Below are 10,575 nucleotides of genomic sequence, written 5' to 3'. Positions count from 1 at the left end.
CCACTTACACATTTTACAATCGGGAAACTGAGGCCCAACTGCTGCAGAGTTGGTAAGGGGCAGGGTCCGGATAAAATCTCAGATCTCCAGAGTGCCAATCAGGCTTGGTTTATCTACCCTCCCCCACCCCCGCCGCAAGCAATCTTTATAAAAAATGAAATCCACTTGACAAAAAAGACATTTCCTGTCCATAAATTCTCGGTGTCGGGGCTTGGCCAGGTTGGGGTCTGCTAGTAATTCCCTGGTCATTTCCTAGGTGCCCGATGGCCCCAAGGGTTAAAGGCCTGCCTTCCGGGCCGGGCGTCAACTCCAACTCAGGACACTGTCCCGGCCGGGCGGGCTGGGAGGAGCCGAGCACAGTCCGCGGAGGTGAGGGCGGCTCGCCCAAGGTCACCCAGGCGGGGCCTGGAGGGGCCAGGCCCACGGGGCACCCGAGAGCCGGCAGCACCCCTCTCCACCATCCTGTAAATCGAGGGCGACATTAATGGCTCCTTCCCAGCGTAATCTGGCGCACCCAAACTAAAGAGCGCGAGCAGGCCCGGCCGGCCGCGTGGCCCGTTCCCATGTGCTCCACCTGCGTCCGCTTTCACGCGCTGGCCCTTTAAGGCACTTCCCCCTCTTTACCACCCTACCTCTCCGGCCCCGCTCACCGCCCCCCCTCCCGAATTGCATCAGGCACGTGCTCGCCCCCGTCGGGTCTGCGTACCCATCCCCCCCCAGGCTCCGAGGTGCGTCGGGGAATCGGCGGCGAGGGGCGGGGTGACTTCTGATTTTTAATGATACCTGGTACCATACAAGTAAAAATGGTAAGCAGATTTCTGGATCTCAGAACTATGACATTATGATCCATAAGACATATATGTTTGGTCACCCAGATGACCAAAATGTATTTCTCACATATGTTGGTCTTTGTCCACAGTTCCTGACTCACAACTCCCCAGACCTTTGGAATTTCCTAAGTGTTGAGAATGACAAAGGTGTCTTTTGTTATATTAATGAGGTGACTTTGGAAAGCACCTGAGGATGGGGACTGTTGCCAGTGGACAACCATGTGATTCAAGGGTTGGTACTTTTCAGTCCCACCCTCTGATCTCTTGGGAAGAGAGAGAGGCTAGAGGTTGAATCAACTGCTAATGACTGATTATTTAATCAATCACACCTATGAATGGGGCATAAAAATCCAAAAGGATGGGGCTGGGAGAGCCTTGAGGTTGGTGAACACATGGCGATACGGGGAGAATGCATCACTTTGAGAGAGTGTGGAGCCTCCATGCCCTTCCAGCTTTGCCCTATGCATCTTTTCATCTAGATGTTCCTTTTATAATATACTGGTCGCCTAGTAAGTAAAATGTTCCTCGGAGTTCTGTGAGCTGCTCTAAAAAATTAATCTAGCCTGAGGAGAGGGGTCATGAGAATATCTGATTTGCAGCCAATTGGCCAGAAGCACAGGTAACAACTTGGGCTTTTTTGCAGCTGACTTCTAAATTGGTTAGGGTTTGGGGAAGTCTTGTAGGACTGAGCGCTGACCTTGTGGAATCTCTGGGTAGAGAGGGTCAGAATTGAGCTGAGTTCTTGGATACCCTGCTGATGTCCAAGAATTCTTTGCTGGTGGTGGGACTCCCCAACTCTGTTGGAAATTGTGCTAGCAGCAGGACTTGGGGATGCTCAGTCTCAGATCCAGTTTTGTTATAAGAGAAGGAAAGGAGCAGCATCTTGATTAAAGCTAGCAAGATGTGAGGTATTAGCGAGAACATTCTCTTTCAATCGTCCTGACCCTTCTTGTGAAGAGGCCGTTCTTACCTGCACATCAAAGTTGTAAAAAGAATTCAGGAGATTGGAACTCAAGCTCTCTTGAAAACCAAATTCACATCCCTCCCTGCGTGAGACCCATGTTTCAGTCCTCAATCTCAATTTTCTCTTATGTCACAGGATTTACAATTTTAAGACTACGAGATCATACAGCAGTTTGTTTTAAAACACTGGCATTAATATGGAAATTGAAAGTTCCATCTTTTTTCTTTCCTAACTTCCTGCCTTTCTTTCTACTTTTTTTCCTTTTTCAGTTTGCTAATTACAAGAACAACAAAGAAAGATTTAGTAAAGGGGATGGGACAATTATTTCTTTAAAGAAGAAATAGCAGTGGGGGAGGGTATAACTCAGTGGTAGAGTGCATGCTTAACATACACGAGGTCCTGGGTTCAATCCCCAGCACCTCCATTTAAAAAGTAAACAAATGAGATAAATAAACCTAATTACTTCCCCTCCTAAAAGAAGGAAAAACAAAGTTAAAAGGATGGATTAACAGACTTTAAAAGAAGAAAATCATTCATAGAGACGTTTCCTAAATATTATACTACCTGCAGGTGTATATGTGTCAATTTTCAGTTTCATAATAAGTCATAATCACTGATTACTGCTTTATAAATAAAAGACATGTAAACATTAAAATCTCCTTTAAACGCCATCTCTTGCTCTACAAGTGAATCTTTTTGACAGTTCACTGTATATCTTGAGATATCGTTTCTATTTTAATCGAAATATGCGTATATTTTGTGACCAAAAGCATGGGGTCACACTACATAAACTCTCACTATGGGTTATCGTCTGCTTTCCTCTTGTTTGAAACTAATAAGATTAAAAAGAAAATTCCAAGTGAAGCCACATACAAAATCTATTTTCATTTAGTAGTTATTTTTTTCAGCTGATAGTTGCTATTTATCAAACCATTTCAATAACTTTAAAACATACATTGTTTCTGAGTATTACCCTTTTCAATCAATACAGAAAATTATTGAGGGTTTATATTACATGCTGTGGGTTAATAAATGTAGGACGTATTCCAACATGCAGAATTAACGTGTCAAAAAATAGAATTTAAAATTTTATGGAAGATGGATGTTTCTTTTATTAAAATAACAAGTTGGTCTTTCAATTTTCATGTTGAATTTCTCTAGTATTGTCATTATTCTTTAAATTATGTTAGTAGTTTTTTGTGGTATTTTTTAAAGATACGGACTCAAATTTATTCATATTTTGCATCATAGCTTTCAAAAATTGCAATTTGCCTAGTGGGATCTTCCTAAAACCAAGATGATCAGGAAAGAGAGAGGTTAAAGAGTGACCATTCTTTTTTATACTGGTTGTATTTTTTAGTGTTTTTAAATATTTGATTTGTAATTCGTTTTGGTGCAAGGAGTAATTTAAGGATTCCCTACTCCCCAACCCCAAATGTCTTATCAATAATTATGTTTTAATTATTATACTTTAAAAGTATGTTTGGATATATGTTAAGGATAGTTTCTCCTCATTAGAATTTTTTTGTTTTCTTTTGAATTTCCCTGCCGAGTCCCATGGACTTATTTTCCAATTCTGTTTGTATGCCATGTGTTTTATATGTAAGTCATATGTTTACAGTTATACAATAAATATAAATACTTACCAACTTTCTTTCATATTAATACAAATATAAGAACATATCTGGAAGTAAATAAGGTAGTTTGATTATTACCATTTTAGATGAGAAAACTATGTGAAGGTAAATGAGCCTTCTAAGATCTCATAATTCTATCTTGTTGGCTGAGGGACTGTAACCAGGGAGATTGGGAGAGCAGTTCAAGATGCCTTCAATTCATTCCTCTGTATTTGTCTGTAAGACTTATGGTCTGTGTCCTCAAATGTACTTTGTTTTGCATGTGATGCGTTCTTGGAATTGCAATTTGATGGGCGTTTCTGCACGTATATGTGAATCATTGCATTAAAGTTGTATTATCCAGTGGTAGAGCGCATGCCTGGCATACACAAGGTCCTGGGTTCAATCCCCAGTACCTCCTCTAAAAATAAATAAGTACACCTAATTACCTCCCCCACCCCACAAAAAAAGAAAGTAAGTTGTATTATCCATTACAAAATTTCATGATTATTTTTTAACTCAAGCAGTATATAGTATTTTGGAAGGAAAAAAAATTTCTTCCATACCAGACCTATTTGAGAGAGAGAGAGAGAGAGAGAGAGAGAGAGATGAAGGGTTGGGGGCGGGGGGGAGGGAGATTAATTTTATGTGCATACTGCTTTAGTAATAATTTCTTGTCTCATACGTTATTTATCTACTCTGGTATTTAAATTAGCTTAGGAATCATGATTAAATGAATAAAGTGTGTCTTTGGGATAAAGAGTAGATGGGTATTTTGCATATAATTGATACGTCCTAAATACTATTAAATGGCTCTTCATGGACTTCATTTGAGGCCTTTGAGATTTTTGCAGGCACTTAGGAACTTGTGTCTCAAGAAGAATCAATAGTTGGGCCAGGGCAGGATGTATCTTTGTTGTCACTGGAATTAAAGGCAGTACCAACAGTGAAGGGTAAAGACTCCAAGCCCCATTTCCTGGGTTCAGAATCAGCTCTGCCTCTTTCTAGAATATGGTAAGTTACCTAGCACACATCTGCCTCAATTTCCTTTTCTCTGTAAGTCAGGGATAATAGGAGCGCCAACTTGGTATCATTCTTGTTGGGGTTAATGGAGTAAATAAATGTAAAAAGCGTGGAAGAAGGCTTGGCTCATAGTTAAGTGCTCCCTTGTATCGGCTGTAACCTTTATTCATATCAAAATTCCTTCTCAGGTATAGTACAGATGGATGGAACCAACGAGAGCACCCAGGGAAATTTCATCCTTTTGGGGTTTTCCAATCACCCCCACCTGGAGAGAATCCTCTTGGTGGTTATCTTGATTGCGTATCTCCTGACCCTCATGGGCAACACCACCATCATCCTGGTGTCTCAGCTGGACCCCCACCTCCACACTCCCATGTACTTCTTCCTCGCCCACCTCTCCTTCCTGGACCTTAGTTTCACCACCAGCTCCATCCCCCAGCTGCTCTATAACCTGAGTGGATGCGACAAGACCATCAGCTACACAGGCTGTGCCATCCAGCTCTTCCTGTTCCTGGGTCTGGGCGGTGTGGAATGCCTACTCCTGGCAGTCATGGCATACGACCGTTTTGTTGCCATCTGCAAGCCCCTGCACTAGCTGGTGGTTATGAATCCACGGCTTTGCCTGGGCTTGGTGTTGGTGGCCTGGGGCTGTGGCGTGGCCAGCTCGTTGGTCATGTCCCCAGTCACCCTGCGCTTACCCCGCTGTGGGCACCGCAGCGTGGACCACTTCCTGTGTGAGATGCCCGCCCTCATCCGCATGGCCTGTGTGAACACAGCTGCCATAGAGGGCACCGTCTTTGTCCTGGCGGTGGGCATTGTGCTGTCACCCCTTGTGTGTACCCTGGTCTCCTATGGCTGCATCGTGAGGGCTGTGTTACAGATTCAGTCAGCATCAGGGCGGCACAAGGCCTTCAACACCTGTGGCTCCCATCTCACAGTGGTCTCGCTTTTCTATGGAAACATCATTTACATGTACATGCAACCCAGAAACAGCTCTTCCCAGGACCAAGGGAAGTTCCTCACCCTCTTCTACAACATTGTCACCCCGCTTCTGAGCCCCCTGATCTACACCCTCAGAAACAAAGATGTGAAGGGGGCCCTGAGGAGGCTGCTGCTGCATGACAGAGAGGGAGGCAAGGAGCAAAAGTGAACGGGCGGGTGATACAGGCGTCCCTAGCCTGGTCACGAACTCCACCAGGGGCCACGGATGGTGCTGGGGATCGTTGGCTCAGATCTGTGCTTCTTAACTTACATGCTTTTTTCCCCTGGACTTCTGTGTGACTGTTTTAATTCCAACATTATATATTTTCATAAGTGCACTGCAAAAAAAAAAAAAAACATCCCAAGCCTCTCTGGATGATCTTATAAAGCTGGCCTGAAGAACAAGTGAGGTAAATAGTTATAAAGATGAGTTTCTGCAACTTATGCCAGAGTGCCAAGTAGGAAATTACTTTTCTTAAAGAGAATTTTGCTTTTGTTGTTTTTTTGTTTGTGATGCATTAATAAAATTATGGCTATTTTAGAATAATCACAAATTGGTTACTTCTCTTATTTAACAGCCATCAAACATAGGACATTGGGTGTTTTTATTCCCCCAATTCCCATACAGATCCTTTTATCATATCATATGGTTTTGTCTATTCTTTGTCCCCAGACTTTGCTTTGTCCCCAGACTTTGGCATTTTCCCCAAAGCCTGGTGTACGATTCTGGATAAACCAAGAAGTTAGCCTGTAACAATGATATATGAGTCATTTAAATCTTAAAGCATCATTATTTCTCAGGTATGTTTCTATTTTGTTAGTGAAAAGGACCTGATGCTTATTAATTCCCTAATGAGTCAGGTGCTCTGAATTCATTTAATCTTCCCTGCATCTGTGGAGGTCACATGATTTTTATTACCCATATTTTATGCATGTGACATTCGAGGCTTTGAAGTTAAATCATTTGCCCAAGAAGAACTGAGCCAAACATTTACTGCAAGTTCTAACTCTATTCCTGCTGTTTCTGTTGCTACATGAATTTGTAAAGAGCAAAAATCCATAAGCATTTAATGAGTACTGTCGAAAAGCATGATTTGTTTCCCTTCCTTCCATAATACAGTCTGGGATGGAGGGGAGGAAAAAAGTTTTGCTAGACCCTTGTTGGGTCCTTGGCTGGGTCTGAAAATTAAACTGACATGGATAATTTAATGGAATAAAAGTATACAAATGTACTTAATATAAATTTTACACTACACAGGACCCTTCGTGAGGAAATGAAGACCCTCCAAAAATTGTTTTTATGCTGGATTTGATGAAGAGTGGATGGTGGTGAAGGAATTTGATAGGCAAAATGGGTATAATTTATTGGTAATAAACCGGGGGAAACTTAGCAAAGCCTGTATGTTCAGATTCATCTCAATGTCCTCCTTCAAAATAAGGACGTTTCTTTTCCCCAGGAAAAGGGAATAGAAAGGGTTCCCTTCTATGAGGGGCTTATGACCTGCTTCAGAGGAAGGTCAGAAAGTCCATCTTGCACCTGCCTTTTCACAAATTTCTTCAGCTCAAAATATACAATATGCCAAAATGCGAAATTTGAAGTAGTATATCCTGCACATCATTAAAGCTTTCTTCCACTTAATGTGCAACAAATTACTCCTCGAAGGAGGGCCGCGAGGGTCTGGACTCCTGCAGATCTCACAAGGCTTGCCCTCGCTCGCTGGCTACAGGCCCTCAGACCACACTTGAAGGGCAGAGGAAATGAATTACCCACCGCTCTCTTTGCAGGCATTTGCAGGGCAGACACATTCTGGGGGAAAAAAAAATGTTGAGACAGAATTCCTAGACCAAGGGGAAATATAATGAGGAGGGGATAAAGAGAAGAGGCTGGATGAAGGATGCCAGCACATTTATCCTCAGGCCCCTCAGCGTCACAGCCTCTCCTCCTCCACAAAAAGCCTGTGTTCTCACCCTCTCTTTCTATCCTCCCCACTCTCTCACCTCAAAGGGCACCAGCCTCTGTGGGGTCACTTAAGTACAGACAAACCAGGGGCCACTGGAAGGGAGATTCTTGTGCTTCAAGAGGACCCTGGTGTGACTATTCCAAACTGCTTTTTAAAAGAAAAGCAGAATGGGGGGAGGTTATAGCTCAAGTGATAGAGTGCATGCTTAGCATGCATGAGGTCCTGGGTTCAAGTCCCAGGACTTCCTCAAAGAATAAATAAGTAAACCTAACCACCTCCCCCCACCAAAAAAAAAAAATAAAAGTAAAAAAATAATAAATAAAAGAAATCGTGATACGAATGGGCTGATGGTGAATAAGAGAATAGCAGCTACCCGTGAGGCAGTAAGAGTTTCTCCCCAGAGTTATAAAACTCCACGATGCTGCCTTGGGACACAGCTGACTAAGGGGAGAAGTTTAATCGATAACCAGGACTATGTTCAGGGCTTCTCCAAACGTATTCTCTTCTTGGAAAGAACTTGCTGGACATCCTGAGTGGACTTGAGAAGCAGTCTCTTGGGAAAAATAAACTTGAGGAACAGCAACTGGACAGTTGCCAGTGTTTCTTCCTCTGGGGAAAAAAAAATGCCCCAAAGATAACAAAGAGTGTCTGCGTAACTCTAAGGAACGAGAATTGCCCTTGTGTACTGTGGTGAGTGATTCTGATTGTGCTTCCTCAGTGAAGGAACAGAATTCAACTGAGTAAATTTTAAAGGTCTCACTGGCTTTCTTCGGTGATCCATAAATTGAGCCGCATGCCTCTGGAGGAAAGAAAGTAACTAAAGAGCTGTAGAAAATGAAACACTTGTATAGACAGAAGGGAGAGGACACAGGAAAGTCATGCTAGGCAAAAACAGATTTGTTTTTGCAAGGTTACTTTCCTCGTAGGGGATTTCTAAGGTAGGTTACCTAAATAATGCTGATCTGACAATCCTAACGGGCTGGCTTAAGGTTCCATCCCCGGGAGAGCTGCAACTGTAATGAGGTCTAAGTTTGAGGATGTAGGGCTTACAATGAGCAACTCCATCTGGACCTGTGGTCTTTAACACCTCCGATTACCTTATGACATGGGGTTAGTAATAACAATTGTTGCTGTGGAATTGTGTCAAGATGCTCAACTCACCGGGTCTAAGCCAGAGGAAAGCTGATTTTACCTGTACCCTGTGCTTCCAGAAAACAGCTACTGGTAAGAAACCCCACTACCCTATTTTTTTTTTTTTGTCCCAGTAAAGGACTAACTGTGAAGAATGACTCATTCTCGCATGATTCAGATGAAGCCCCCTCCCTTCTTCCTAAGGCTCATGACTGCTTTGTTTAGCTACTAAGTAAATCTCCCCTTTCTCTGCAGGGAGATGTTCCCCATGTTAAAATAAATTTCTAGGCTCAAAGTGGAGTTTCTTCTTCCCAGGGCGTCACATCAGCAAACTGAACTTTTGTGTTCTGTAAATGTTCTGCTTGACCAGAAATGCAATTATCTCCCGTCAGCCAATCCACAAACACCAAGGTAACTCTGGGCTCTGTACTTAATTTCTTGTTCCTTGATCTTTCTAAATAAGGTCAGATATGTGTTAAAAAAAAAAAAAGAAAAGAAATGGCAGGCACAAAATGCAGTCACTTGTGCTAAGCCTCTGATCGGCAAAGCAAGACTTAATGCTAAACCTATTTGCAGTCTCACTGTTCTCCAGGGATGTAGTTTTAATCAATCAGTCTGGAATATTCTGATCAGCACCAGGAAGTAATCTGCCATGTGACCTCTTCCATCCCCCACGGGTTGTTTACCGAAGCCTGGAATCATCTACCTGTTTCCTCCTGCCTATATAAGCCTTCCATTTTGCACAGCATCTCATAGCTCTTCTCTGCTTGCTAGATGAGGTGCTGCCTGACTCACGAATTATTTTATAAAGCCGATTATATCTTTAACATTTATTTGCTGAATTTTTGTTATTTAACATGGGCAACCTCAAACGATCACGCACTGTTTCGACACTGCCACTTTTAATGTTCTGTAAAACTCACTCGTGCCTAAACAACCCCCTGGACGGATGCTCCGCTGCTTGGGAGACCCTGTGCCCTTCCAACCCATTGAATTGTCTTCCCTGGAATAGAAGACATCACACTCATTACTAATCTGTTTTACTGATGTCATTTGATGCTCATTAAGGGATATTCTCTCTATTGTAATAGACTGGAAAAAAATCTGTTTCTTAATTGTCCAGTGTATTTTATTTCAGAGTCATTCTTTCTAAACCAGACTGAAATATTAATATTAATATTGTGTCAAAATGTGAAGAGGGACAGAATAGGATAGGACTGTCTTCTACTTTGGGTAAATGATTTTCTGTTCCAACCATCGCTTGTTGACTACTACTCTTTTTCTTTTTTAACTTTTTTTTTTATTAAGTTATAGTCAGTTTACAATGTTGTGTCAATTTCTGGTGTGCAGCATAATATTTCAGTCATACATGTATATACGTATATTCCTTTTCATATTCTTTTTCATTATAGGTACTTTAAATTTAATCTTAATCTTTTTCTTTTCCTTTTTTAAATCTCTATTATGACTCCTGTCTAATCAGCTTTTTTTAATTTTAATTTTTAATTAAAAAAATTTTTTTTTGCTCAAACTTGACTTTCTATCTTTCTTTCTTTCATTGAGGTATAGTCGATTTACAATGTATCAATTTCTGGTGTACAACACCATTTTTCAGTTATACACGAATATAAATATATTCATTTTCTTATTCTTTTTCATCATGAGCTACTACAAGGTACTGAATATAGTTCCCTGTGCTGTACAGTATAAACTTGTTTATCTGTTTCACACATACCAGTCAGTATCTGCAAATCTCGAACTCCCAGTTTTTTTAAAAAATTACAACCATGGCTCCCTCTTCTATTAATGCCACTATTTTCATGTATACTTTTAAAAGATAATTTTCTGTAAAACCATGACTCATACAATATAAAAGTAAGCTCATGTTAAAGAATTTGTTTTACTCATAGGCATTCAGGCAGATGCTCTGCACAGTTCAGTGGAAAAGTCATCAGTATCAATTTACAGAGTAAAGAAATTTTGAGCTGAAGTGCGAATACAGCAAAAGTTTTTTTTCCACTGGAGGAATGCAGTCAGTTAAAAGCCTGCTAGACGTGGCATAATTTGCA

At 41.5% G+C, this 10,575-nt stretch overlaps 1 pseudogene; it reads left to right on the top strand.

Annotated features, from left to right (window-relative positions):
* Positions 1-4,632: 4,632 nt before the first annotated feature.
* LOC140689087 (olfactory receptor 2W3-like) lies at positions 4,633-5,583 on the top strand (annotated as a pseudogene).
* Positions 5,584-10,575: the final 4,992 nt, after the last annotated feature.

The sequence above is a fragment of the Vicugna pacos genome, chromosome 25, assembly GCF_048564905.1.
Source record: "Vicugna pacos chromosome 25, VicPac4, whole genome shotgun sequence".
Classification (NCBI taxonomy): Eukaryota; Metazoa; Chordata; class Mammalia; order Artiodactyla; family Camelidae; genus Vicugna; species Vicugna pacos.
This window is presented reverse-complemented; position numbering and strand designations above follow the sequence as displayed.